A 14,507-nucleotide genomic window follows, 5' to 3' on the forward strand; every position below is an offset into this window, starting at 1 on the left:
CTACCTCTCCTTTCTCCCACATTCCAGAAGACTTGGCTATTATAACTTTAAATTGGTTCCTTCTGAGAATGAATGTGACCTTTGAAACCTACCCCATACATTAAAGACAGCTTCTACCAGGGATTTAAAATGGGCATAGAAGATGAAACTTCACTGCTTAACTGTTTAGAAGAAGTTTAATGTACTGTTTTAAGAACTAAACTAAAATATTCTCTCTTCTCGGGTTTAAATTAAGTGCTGTCTCTATTTTGAGTCTCCTGTTAAAGTGAATGACACCGACTGTTACTGATGCTATGCTGTTCTCCATTAGTGTTATACTAACAATCAGAACTGAGAGTGTGACACTTATTTCAGAGTTTTTCCATATATATTTATCTTCTTTTCCAATGCAGAGAATACATTTCCCACAAGGGCATTTGAAAACTTGCTTCTTGGTACAGCTGGGTAGCTCATTGATTGAGCGTCTGACTTCCACTCAGGTCATGATCTCACGGTTTATGAGTCAAGCCCCTTGCTCTGTTAGTATAGAGCCTCCTTGGATCCTCTCTCTCCCTTTCTCTCTCTGCCTTTCCCCAGTTTGTGCTCAAAATAAATAAACATTTTTAAAAAGGTAGATTCTTATTAAACACACACACACACACACACACACACACACACGTAAAAGGAAACTTGCTTCTTGGCTAGCCCATGCCCAGCACAGGGGTGGTCGTTAATCAGACAATTGCTATCTTTTGAATTGAGGTATAAATATTACACAAACTTTTCATGCCTTGAAAAAAAACCAGAAAGAAAAAAATACACATTTAATTTATAAAAGAATCTGCATGAAATGAAATCAAAAGTCACTGTCCTAAAGCGGCAGAAAAAGAAAAAGACGTGTTTGTGTTAACCAATTATATGATGTTTAAATCAACAATTACAAACAATTTTTTAAAACATAGAAAAACTCCCAGTAGGAGGTGCAGTTTATTTGTATATTAACAGTTACAGCTTTTCTTGAGAGAGAAATCAGTTGGCAATAATAAGGTTAAATGCTGCTCTCACTGATTAAAAGAGAATAAAAATGGCTGTTTAGGAAGACTAGAGTCAGAGTTCACTTTGGTTTTGGCCTCGGGTATATTTTGGGAGTTCTTAACAGTGATCCAGTCCTCAGATTCTTGACTTGGAGCTGTTATCAAATACAAGATTAACATTCAGTAAATAATACTCATCAACTTAATATATCTCTAAAGCTACTTTCCTTTATAGTTCCATTCTCTGCCAAACTGTTTTCTCTTTCAACATTAGGCTTTGTGTACATATTTCTCTCCAATTAAAGACTCAGTGCTGTAAGGACAGAAGCCCAGGATGTCTTGCATTCTAAGCAAGGACCTTCTGTATTCTGGCTTACCACAGACTCAGGGGCTACCATTTACCTCTTGGCACTCCATGTTCCAGCAATCGTGTAAGAAATCACAGATCTCTTCCCTTGAACAGACTTTCTGGCCTGCATGCCCTTAATCAGATCCCCTGTCTAGCGTATTTATAGTCTTCCTTCAAATCCCAGTGCATCACGACCATCATAGTAGACCAGTATTAAATGAGGCCCTTTCCCTTCATCCATGCAGTGAGAAAATGACAAATCTCCCTGCACTTTCCAGGCATTAATCCACATTGACTTTTATATTCTGATTCGAATATATTTTAATACACTCATGTGGTTGCAAGTCTATCTGTCCTTTTGGACCATGAACATTTGATGTCAAGAACGGTGATTTACTCCTCCATGTTGCCAGTGTAAAGGCCAGTACCCTATATGTAGTAGATGCTTAATAGATGTTTGTGGAATTAATTTACAAAGGAGATGAATAAAATGTAAATCCACGACCAAGTTTGCTGCACAGCACATGTGGTTTCTGAGATTTATTTTCCCGCTTTTTAGTGGGTACATTCTGAGTAATTACAGCGAAGAAACTATTTCTTCTGTTTCCCATATTTTTTCTTTTCCTTTCCCTCTCCTCACCATTCAATTCACCTAACCTCAGAGAATTAGACACATCTCAAAATAAAGGTGTGTGTGTATATGCAAATGGAAAGATATTGATTTCATAGTGAAATTAATTTTATTTTTCATATGCACAAACATATTTCTCTTATATGGGAAAAATCTCTCCACAATGAGTAATAATGATTTATTTGATGCCAAATTAATTTATATAAGAGAATGATACTTTCAGGCTCAATCACTAAACTAAATCTCTTTGTTTTTTATTTGTCATTTTTTAAAGTAGGATTTATGCCCAGTGTGGGGCTTGAACTCATGACCCCAAGATTAAGAGTCTCATGCTCTGTGACTGAGACAGCCAGGTCATTATTTTTTATATTTATATTTCTTTTGCTTAGCCTAAACTGATGATTTTTTATCTTTATTAAATAATAACCTTCTTTCAAAATATGCACTTCATTATGAAAATGTTTCCAATGTCCCTTTAGGGAAAGGAAACTAATGATGTGTTCAGCAACTGCTTGGGATGATTTGAAATAGAATGATACAAGGTTTGCAATCTGAAGCATGACAATGAAGTATTGTTCCATTTATTGGACGTGTAAGGTGCTTAGTGATCTTGATCATAAAACAGAAAAAGAGAATTGAATCTTTGACATGAAAAGTATTTCACTTCCTTTTTCTTTATATACAATGGCAGGTGTTTATTATTTGGTAAGAATCATTTTCTAATATTATTTTTAGCTGGAGAAGTACTATCCTGACCTCTAAAATGCCATGTTTTGAGGGTAAAATGCCATTCACAATATGTTTTAATAAAAGCGACTCACCTTGGAAAAGGCAAGCATCTGTCAAATGGCTCTCATGCACACCCAGATCAGAGCTTTCTGCAATGTTTGAAAATACAGTTGAAGAGACAGAGAAGGAATTAAAGGAGAATGCTAGTTTATTTGATATTATCCTTACCTTAAATAAAATAGGTAGAAATAAAGCAAGCTTCTGATCAATTTTTCAGTTAAATGCACTGTAACTACTTAACACTTTCCATTATCGTATGTTGTTCTGCCATTGCTTAATTTTGCTGCGGCGTATAAACAGCTAGCGATGTTTAGCATTTTTTTATCAAACACAACATGAAAAAAGAGCATACATTTCACCTTCTGTAAAAAGCTTAAAATTACTATAATGACTAATATTTTTGAGAGCTTCATTTGTGGCAGAAAATAGGCTAAGCATGCTGTAGATAATAGACAATTTAAGGGACACCCCAGGGGTGTTCACTGTTCTTTTCTTTCTTGGAGCAGGGAACTGATAGGAAGTCCCAACTCCATAGGATTGGTGGGAGAATATAAATAAAATGAAAACATTTTCTGTGAGTATACATTTTTATTTTTAAAGTTCTTTGCTATTAAGAGAATTTCTATGAGAGCTTTAGATGAGAGTGTCCACGGGAAACAGCCATGGTACAACCCTCATTTTGGGCAAGCATATAGGCCACTCCCTCCCCACCCACCCCCCAGCAGCCTGCTGGTCCCGGCTGGAGCCAGCCTCAGGCAACCTGTTCCTAGAACCTGGGTCCTTAAAGAGAGAACTAACAACAACAGGGAGACAATTGATAGGAGTATCTCATTCATGGAATTGTGTGTGTGTGTGTGTGTGTGTGTGTGTGTGTGTGTGTGTGTGTGTGTGTTTCCCAGTCCCTTTCCCTAGGCTTTTATTTCAGACTGGGGGCAAAAATTATAATTCTATTACACTTTATTCACTCCAGGGTATGTGGCTAATTTAGGGCAGGTCAGGGAGAAGATATGAGCATGACAGGTAAGAGATAACACATAGGGCAGGACACTGAGGTAATTTTTAACCGGCCAAACTGTGTGTCAAAAGTGTTGCTTTCCTCTTGAAGTAAAAAAAGATTTTCGGACACCTGGATGGCTCAGTCGGTTAGGCTTGGGACTCTTGGTTTTTCTCAGGTCTCCAGGTTTCTGAGATGGAGCCGCCCTCAGTTGGCTCTGTGCTGACAGCAGGGAGCCTGCTCGGGATTCTCCCTCTCTTCTTTTCCTTCCTCCCCCGTGTGCATGCACATGTGTGCTCTCTTCCTCAGTATAAATTTAAAAAAAAAATCCATTTCAGCAGCACATGAAACTGTCAGTAGCCTCTACGTGTATGGCAGGGCCGAGGCCAGGTCTCCGCAGGTTAGCAAGGCTAAGGATGAAATTCCATCTTCCTTATTTGGTAAACTAAGTTTGGTAGAGAAATTTTTGCTTTTATTAAAAAAAATTAACTGAACTAAAAGTTCATTAAGCATAAACATGAAATCACTACCTACAGTAAAGAAAGTGTTAGTTAAAGGCAGCTTTATTAACTCTTTTATTAATTTGGGGAACATAGAATTGATTGATAAGCACAGTGGGATGCCAAACCATTATTTAAACATAGAGTCTTAGAGATGGAAGCATTAAGATAATTTCCAACACCTGGGTAAGATTAATCATTAACTTGTAAAGAGATAGTCTTTTACTTTGACAGGTGAATAGAGGCAAAGAAAAATCATATATTAATAAATTTTTAAAGTAGATATTTTTAGGGCATTCTTCCCCAACTTGTTAGGGTATATAACAGGTAAAAAAAAATATAATACCTTAAATATGAAATTCAGCAGAAAGATTAAGTGCTTATTTTCATATTCCTCTTTTCCAAAAAAAAAATGTACAATATAATTCTACACTTCAGCATTTAGGCAGAAAATTAATTTTTACTAGCAAAGCTTACCAGCTGTCAGGAGGAGGACATTTTAAACTTGAAATCCTTAATTATGTTGCCCAAAACTTCTACCAGAACATATTAATAACTGCAACAATAGAAACTTATTAAATATAAATAGTGCTTTAATATAACTTTTCACATCACACGATGTCCTGTGTCTCAAGAACAAGAGATTGTCTATGTGATAGGCAACCACCTAGAAGATGATAATTATGACAGACTCTACATTTTCTCTCCAAATATTACTTTAAAGGCTCCTGTTTGAGACATTGAAGAATGTGTTTGTAAGCAGCTTGGAAGGAGTTGGATTCCATTGAGGATATTTATTATGAACCACATCCTTGGTAGGACTTCCTAAATACTAGTTTTACCATTTGTTTACAATTATAAATTCCCTGTGGGGCTTTAAGTAATGCATTTGTATCTAGCATGAAACACTTCCCAACTCGGTTAATGCTTTTCTGACACTATCCTTCATACCTCAGCCCAAAGATTTTTCAAACATAAGAAAAAGTTCTGAATTGACCTGAAAGTTAAGTACAGAGGTCCATTCTTGCCTCCAGGAATCTGTAGATTGCAGGATCATTCTGTATTTTTAGCAGAATGACCATACTTTTAATTTTTTAAATTGTTATGCTCTTTTTCTTCAGCGTCTTCATTTGTGCTTCCACTAGTGAAATGGGGAATTCCTCACTGTAGTTAATTTTCTGGAAGTCCTAAGTGTTACTGCAGATAAGAATCAATTTAGCCTTGTCTAAACTCAAAATGCTAAACATGTAATGAAAACAAAGTGATTAAAATGTGTCTTTGAATTAGTTTGGGGTTTTTCACATGCTGGAACTCTGAAAACATTCTTTAGGAATTTAATTTGAGACAGTTTTCTCATTTTATACTTTCATCCAAATTATATGTAAAATTACTTCTTAATATACTTGGGGTACGTCTGTTAAGTTTTGAAGTTTAAAAAAATGTTTGGAAGTTTAATCCATCTGTCACACTGTTGTATCTGAAGCCCTGTGAATTGTGTTTTAACAATCCATAGTTCTTTTCAATACTAATTCAGTTTTAAAATATATCTTTTTCGGGAACTACATGGCTCAGTAGGTTGAGCATATGATGTAGGCTCAGGTCACGGTCACGGTCACTAGGTTCCTGAGTCTGAGTCTCATATTGGGCTTCCTGCTGTGAGCATGCCGCCCGCTTTGGATTCTCTGCCCCTCCCCCACTTGCTCTAGTGCATGCATGTTCCTGCACTCTCTCTCTCAAAAATAAACAAACTTTTTAAAAAATAAAATAAATCTTATTAATAATTTTTGGATATGATTAAATTTGTTATATAATATTGCATTATTTTGACACAAGATCTTTCTCTCTTTTATAATTTTTTAATGTTTATTTATTTTTGAAAGAGAAACACAGAGCATGAGCAGAGGAGGAGCAGAGAGAGAGGGAGACACAGAATCTGAAGCAGGCTCCAGACTCTGAGCTGTCAGCACAGAGCCAGACATGGGGCTCAAATTCAAGAACCATGAGTTCATGACCTGAGCCAAAGTCCAACTTTTGTTTGGTTGTCTGTTTTAATTTAATCTATTTTTTAAAATTCACATCCAAGTTAGTTAGCATATATTGCAACAATGATTTCAGGAGATTCCTTAATGCCCCTAACCCATTTGCCCATCCCCCCTCCTACAACCCCTCCATTAATCCTCTGTTCTCCATAGTTGAGAGTGAATCTCTTATGTTTTTGTCCCCCTCCCTGTTTTTATATTATTTTTGCTTCCCTTCCATTATGTTCATCTGTTTTGTATCTTAAAGTCCTCATATGAGTGAAGTCATATGATATTTGTCTTTCTCTGACTGATTATTTTCACTTAGCATAATACCCTCGAGTTCCATCCACATCGCTGCAACTAAGTCAGACTCTTAACCAAGTGAGCCACCAAGGGCTTCCATCACAATATTTCTTAAAATGAAAAATATTTTTCAATTGATGTACCTTCTTTCTGATTTACAGTCATTTCTTAATTTATTGACTGAACAAATACTTAGGAAATAAATACCATACTTAATGTGGGAAAGATGCAGATAAAACACACATGAATGTTATAAAACTGTGAAAAGTTTAGGGTACTTATTATAACATTGAAAAGGGATAGGGGTACCTGGATGGCTCAGTTGGCTAGGTGACCGACTCTTGGTTTCAGCTCAGGTCATGATCTCAAAGTTCCTGGGATCGAGCCCAGAGATTGGCTCTGTGCTAGCAGTGGGAGCCTCTTCAGATTCTCTCACTCTCTCTTTGCCTCTCTCTTTCTGTCTCTCTCTCTCTCTCTATCTCTCGTTCACTCTCTCTTTCTCTCTGTTGCTCAAAATAAATAAAATAAACTTAAAAAAGGTCTATTGGTATAAATACAGTTTTAATACAGTGAGACATGTACTGTGCACTACAGTGTATGTTATATATGAACAGCAGAGTGAAAGGAGCAAAGAGAGCTAACTGAGGAGTATGGAAAGCAGTTCATGAGAAGTGCTGTGGAAGCTGAGACAAGGAGAATAACTTCTCAGGCAGTGAGAGTGGGTAAGGATGTCCCAAAGAGAGGAAGTAGCGAGTGCAAACGCTTGTGAGGTGAAAGGCAACACTCATTCATTTACTTGTACACGACCAGTGTCAGTGGCCTGGGAAGTAGGGCAGAGATGGGAAGCTCATTTCACTTCTGTTCAGGCACAAAAATGCACTGAGACTGACTTCTGACCGTGTCTTTAAACATGGTAGCCTGTTTAGCTTCCCGGGTTGAATCAGCTACAGTTTTATACTGACCTTTAGCAAAGAGCATACTGCTTCTACTATAAATGACCATGCCCATAAATCTCAGTTCAGTTTAGAACCTGTCACTAAGGCATCTTCCAAAATCTTCTAGGTAAGAGCATATTATAAGAATTAGTCCTGGAATGTTTGTTTTTTTTTTTAAATAACTTGCACATTTTCACACAGGCAGGCCAGGGCTGAATAGTATCTTAAAATCCAGTCTGCTTGATGCTGAAGTTTGTCTTCTTAGATGCCATGTAATCTGCTGTTTCCTAGAACATGAACTCACACCTTATCTTATGGATTAAATTTGTATTTTAAAGCCCTCTTCAAAAAAGAAAATGTGCAGTCTTGTCTTTAACAGATGTTAGAGCTGAGTGGTTAAAAAGCAAGGATTCTATAGCCAGAGTTTAAATCCCAGTTCTACCACTTACATGACTGCAGCTAATGTTTCTGTGGCTCAGCGTCATGAGTGACAATTGAAGTTAATACCTATCTCATGGCAGTTGTTTGAGAATTAAGTATGAGGTACATAGAACGGTGCCTGATGTACAGTGAGCCTCGCATGTGTTATTAACATGTCCTGGGCTAGAATGGTTTTTTTAGATTTATCAAGCTATGTAGCTTAATAGAACAATTTATTAAGAAACACCCAATTTGACTTGTGGCTTATATGTTACTGTTCTCACCAAGTATTTCCCCCTTCCAACCATATAATAGGATTGTGTTTCCTAGCTCTCTGATAGTTTGGTGTCCCACATGATTAATTCTGGCCAATGATCGCGAGCAAAACTAAAATATATTACTTCCAGGCCAGTGCATTTAGTTGCTAGTATTAGATTAAGGCTCACTCACCTTACATTTCCCTTATCTACAGTTCCGAGACAATACTGTCCATAGTTTTATTGTTTCTGCATGGTCAGTCAGTGCTTTCTTAGAAAGGAGAATCTGAATCATAAGATGATTGAATGGCAACCATACCCTGAAATTTTGAAATAATGTATTGCACTCAAGAGATTTAAATAAAGTCTTCTCTCATATACACAGACACCATACACAGTGTTCCCTCTGAAGACCAGTGATGGTGTTTGTAACTCTTCCTGGCTCTTTATTCCTGCCTTTACCCTTTGCTACTGATCTGCCACACTGGGCACACAGTTTTCACTTGCTGCCTTCTGGGGGATCTAGTCCTTTCTTTGAGATAGGTCCTTGTCCTCCATGTGCCCTCATTTGATGTAGAAGGATACGTAAGGCATGTTGGCTCATGTGAAACACCCATCTCTAAAAAACCCTGCCCTCCTTCACAGCTGTCACTTTTTCAAATGGCAGGAGAATATTACTACAGTTTTTATTAACTAGGATTGTTATATCTGAGCACTTCTCGTAAGTGAAGTTGAGCCAGCTGAAATGGCTGTGACATCTCTAGATATTCCATAGTGATGAAAGAAAACTAGAGATTTTCCTTTTCCTTTCCAGAAACAATTTTGTTTGCATTTAGAGTGAAGATCTTTCTTGCTATCTCTGAAAAGTTAGATACACAGATGTGCCACCAGCTGCTATATAAGATCAAGGTTTCATAATTTCAGAATTTCTCTCCTGTGGTGCAAATGCATGCAGGTGATGGCTGGCTCTCAAGTGTAATTTCATATGGAATTAAGAGTATGAGGAGCTGACACAAGATGCTCTTGCATAAATAAGATGTCTGTTTTCTCATCCAGATGACTTGAGCGTGTGTATGTATCTTTGACAAACTAACTTGTTAGCTTACTTGCAAAGAGGGTAAAATTCCAAACCCTTTAGAGTTTTTGCTTAACATATAACATGGCCAGAACATGACTCCCAGAGATAAGCCATGATTATCATGAGACTCACTTCATTTGATTACATTCTCTCAGATACTATATTTGTCAGCTGTTTATTGTCCAATATCTAAAAAAATACTTGTTTCTGTAGTCCAGAGAAGCAGACATAAATGCTTATTTAAAATCACATTTTTGGTTATCTTAGCAAGAGTGGATAACACCGAATCTTGCTTGGTGGTGAACATTATAGCCTCTCCTAAGATAACTGAGACTAAAAACTATTCTATTAGGTCAATATCATAATAGAACTTATATGAAAATCTTCAGTAGAGGTTACATATTTTAACATCTATTGGAATTATCATCTGAGCTAATGTTATTATCCTGAGGAATGGAAGGAGATTATAGGAAGGATGATTAAAATGTAATGGCCAGAATAGGATATATCTCTTATTTGATTGATTACAGGTCATTAAATTCGGAAGTCCTCAAAGATATGACAGCAACTGATAAAATGGTGCTTCTTGAGCAGAATGGCATATCTAACTGTAAATACAACATTAAGCAAGGCTAACCATGGACATAGAGAAGTATTTGCATGTTGTGTTGAGTTAGCTTTTTTAATTTTAAGAAATCATAGATGAAAATGGAAACAGCCTGTTTGACCAAAATCATTAAAGTATTTTTATACTCACTGAAAAGCAAGACACAAATTTTAAGTCCATTAAACTTCAATAAAGTCTTGTAGTAGCCTAGACAATTTGAGGAAGACCATGTTTAAATGTAAACTATATTTGCTTTCTTTCATGTCAGTACAGTTATTATTAACATGACATTTTCATCAATGCAATTGCATGCCACCTAGTCTACTCAGGTTAAGTGGAAAATTTGGAGTTAAAAAATTATATGACATGGATATTTTGTAATTTTTAAAATTTATTTTTATTTTTATCCCAATCATTTATGAAAATAGTTACCCAAGAATAAAAATAGACTCTCTTGATTCAGGATAATATTAGTAGAAATTTGCTCAAGCTACTCTCTCCATTTTGTCAAGTGCCCTGAGAAGGGCAAAAACAAACACAATGGCATAAAGAAGAAATAAAAGCAAAATGAGAATGTGTTGAAAAGATCTATTTAATTTCAATTAAATGGCAGGAAGTTTAGGTTTAAATTGTTAGCATGACTTTAAAAACTGTTTCCCCATAAACAGACTGTGCTGTGTTTATGGTACTATTTATTAGAATAATATTCTGTAGCTATGTGCCTGTGGAGTTTTTCTATCCCAATGGTAAGTGTAGATTCATAACGTGTCTCCCCAATCTGGATCTTTCTGAAAAAAGCATCACTCCTGAAATTATAAAAAAAAAATAAATGCTTAGATTAAAATTACAAAACTGTCATAACAAATGTTAGGATCAGAATTGAAGCTTTTCTCACAATGAATGTGCTAAGTAAACATGCATAATATGAAAATATCTAAGTCTGTATAAACTCAAATATAAAGTAAGTAGGAAAAGCTTCTTAGAAACCTGGGTGGCTCAATCAGTTAAGTTGCCAGCTTTGGCTCAGGCCATGATCTTGAGTCCTGTATCAAGTTCTGTGCTGACAGCTCAGAGCTTGGAGCCTGCATCAGATTTTGTGTCTCCCTTTCCCTCCACCCCTCCCCTGCTCATAGTCTGTCTCTCTCTCTCTCTCTCTCAAAAATAAATAAATATAAAAAATAAACTGTTTATAATATATTATTTCTCTACTACATTTATATTAAGGGAATTTAACATAAGAGAAAAAAAGGCATAGATACCTTATTTTTTCTACTGATTAATATCCAGTAATTGCAACATTAGATAATCTGATTGAAATAGAAGACTGAATGATAATGTGTTCATATGAAAAGTACTAGATGTGTGTATTTGATACAGAAGTGAATTCCAGGCCCAGAAGGATTTTTTGGACCTCAGAAATCCCTACAATTTGTTTTTCCTTTAGTGTAATTAACAAATGGCTAAATATGTAATACAATTAACTTTAATTACCCATGTTCTGGATTTCCCACCAATTTAATAACATTCAGAGTTTTGAGATGCTTATTTTACCATTAGAAGCTATTTGACTACTCCAAGAAAACTTTATGGTAAGGAAATATTTCTTTTGAGAAATGCCCAAGTGCAAGAATATGTTATTAAGTGAGCCTGAACATCGCCCATCTACTTTTTATCATTACACTATATTTTTATCATGTATGGGCTTAATCAATTTATGTACTGTATTTTTTTAAATAATACTTGAAGAGTGCCTGGCTGGCTCAGTCAGTTGAGTGTCTGGGTCTTGATTTTGGTTCAGGTCATGACTTCAGGGTTCATGATAACAAGCCCCTGCTGTCAGTGCAGAGCCTGTTTGGGATTCTTTCTCATTCTCTCTCTCTCTCTCTCTCTCTCTCTCTCTCTCTCTCTCTCTCTCTCCCTCTCTGTCTGTCTCTCTCTCTCTCTCTCTCAAAATAAATAAACATTTAAAAATATATATTTCAGTTAAAATTGAAAAAGTTATAATTACTTTGCAAAACCCTTTGGCAGTTTCTTAAAAGTTAAACACATGCCTATTCTTTAGTCAATTTATTCCTAAAAAAATAAATATGTGACATACAAAAATTTTTACATAATTGTTCATACTAAATAATTAGTCAAAAATTGGTAATAACACAAGTATCCACTGACAGACAAAAGGAAAAGGACATTTTGTATATTCATATATTAGAATATTACTCAGTAATAACAAGGAGTGAACTTTTGTTACCCAAAACAAAATGAATGAATCTCAGAATAATTTTGCTTCATAAATAAGCCAAACCAAAAGAGAATATATCCTATTATTCCATATCTATAAAATTTTAGATATTGTAATCATATCTATAGTGACAGGAAGAAGAGCAGTGACTGTTTACTTAAGAATGAGTGATGTGCATGAAAGGCAGGAAGGATTACAAAGCAGGATACTTTTGATATGATGGACATGTTCACGATCTTTATTATGGCAATCATGAGATGAGTTTATTGTTTCCCTCACTTACACACATGCAAACATACTTACATGTACCAAAACATACCCAATTACACATTTTAAGTATGTGATTTATTGTAGTTCAATTATACATCAATAGAAGTGTTTAAAAATTACTCACAAGATAATGAGTAATGTTTATTTAAAGAACAGTGAACAGATGTATACGTATGAGATGTATCTTTAGGTGCATATGGGATTTTGGAGGAGACATTTGCTTCACACCATTGAAAATGCATTTTGTTTGTTACTATTTTTTCTCTATTACATGAAGAAAAATCAGTTTCATTATCTTGCTTTTTTCTTAATTAGGGTTTGATGTTAGTTAAGCTACGTATTGAGTATTGGAATGACTGCCAAAGAGGACAAGCTACCCCCAAAGCAATCTAAAGACTGTACTAATAAACAAAGGATAACTTGTTTTAATATTTTAATAGCCTATTTTTATATTGTCTTTATCAGCATGTATATAAAAAACATTGCAAGATCCAAAAATGACTACGATCTAATTATAACTCAAGAAAATATATAAACTTCTATAAAGGGGTAAATATAACAACAAAACGGCAGTTATAAGCACAGGCAACTACTTTTAAGTTTATACTTACAAAAGAATCCCATTTGGTAAAATATATCTCAGTTCCTTTACATGTATGCTTAGAATAGAAACTAATAATTAAAACTCACTGTAAAGTTTTTTATATAAATGTTTATATTAGAATAGATTTATATTTATAGAAAAGTTGCAAAAATAGTACAAAGAGCTCCCATAACCCCCATACCCAGCTTCCCTTATTATTATCTTATATTCATATGATACATTTGTACCAATTAGTAAACCAATATTGATAAATTATCATTAACCAAAGTACATGTTGTATTTGGATTTATTTTTAAGTTTTTACATAATGTAGTTTCTCTGTACCAGAATCATCTCCTTCAGCATTTCAAGTTTTATTTAGTCATCATATTCCCTTGTGATAATTTCTTAAACATTTTTTTTTCTTCTTGATGACCTTAACAGTTTTGAGGACTACTGGTCAGGTACATTGTAGACTGTCTTTCAATATGAAATTGTCAAAAGGTATTCTCATGGTTAGACAGTGGTTATGGGTTTTGAGAAGACGACCAGAGAGATAATATGACATTATCCACACATCATATGGAGAATACCTAATATCAACTATAGAAAATTAAAATACTATTTATTTAATGAAATCTCATCCAAATTATTGAACTCTTGGACTTGGATTTTATTGCACATAATACATAGGTACTCTCTGTCTACAACTGGTGGAGGCATGTGAGTAAATTATTTTTCAAGACAGGTAGCACTGCTTTATTTTAAAAATTGTCATGAAACTACTTGCTTAATTCTGTAACATGAACTAGTTTTATAAAAAAAATCCAGAGTGAACATAAATCAACCTTATATTTTCATTGTTTTTCCTTTTTTGTTTGTTTAGTTTAGTTTTTATTTTACTTGTTTATTCTATAGAAAATCTCTAAAAATATTCTTCTCCATGTTGACACCTTATAAATTAGTCTACTGAGAAAAACTTCTTAATGATCAAGTAGAATTTATTTCAGGAATATAAGATTGGCTCAATTCTATAGAGTTAATTAATATTAATGCACCATTTAATTGAGTTAACTAATAAATACCATTATTTTCTATCTCCATGATGCAGGGGGAAAAGTAAACTTCTGACAAAAGCCAATAGGAATATGTGATAAAAACAGTCAAGAAATACAAATTCAGAGATATTTTCTTTTTTTTTTAATTAAAAAAATTTTGAGAGAGAGAGAGAGAGAGAGAGAGAGAGAGAGCATAAGTGGGCGAGGGGCAGAGAAAGAGGGAGACACAGAATCCAAAGCAGGCTCCATGCTCTGAGCTGCTAACACAGAGCCCAGTGTGGGGCTCAAACCCACAAACTGTGAGATCATGACCTGAGCTGAAGCTGGATGCTTAATCTACTGAGCCACTCAGGCACCACTAGGGATATTTTTGTAACATGGTAATATATGTCACTAATGCAATTAGACAAAATAAAGAGAATTAATTATCAGAACTGATGAAGAAGGAGTCATTTTTTTT

Source organism: Suricata suricatta, chromosome 3, assembly GCF_006229205.1.
Source record: "Suricata suricatta isolate VVHF042 chromosome 3, meerkat_22Aug2017_6uvM2_HiC, whole genome shotgun sequence".
NCBI classification, from domain to species: domain Eukaryota; kingdom Metazoa; phylum Chordata; class Mammalia; order Carnivora; family Herpestidae; genus Suricata; species Suricata suricatta.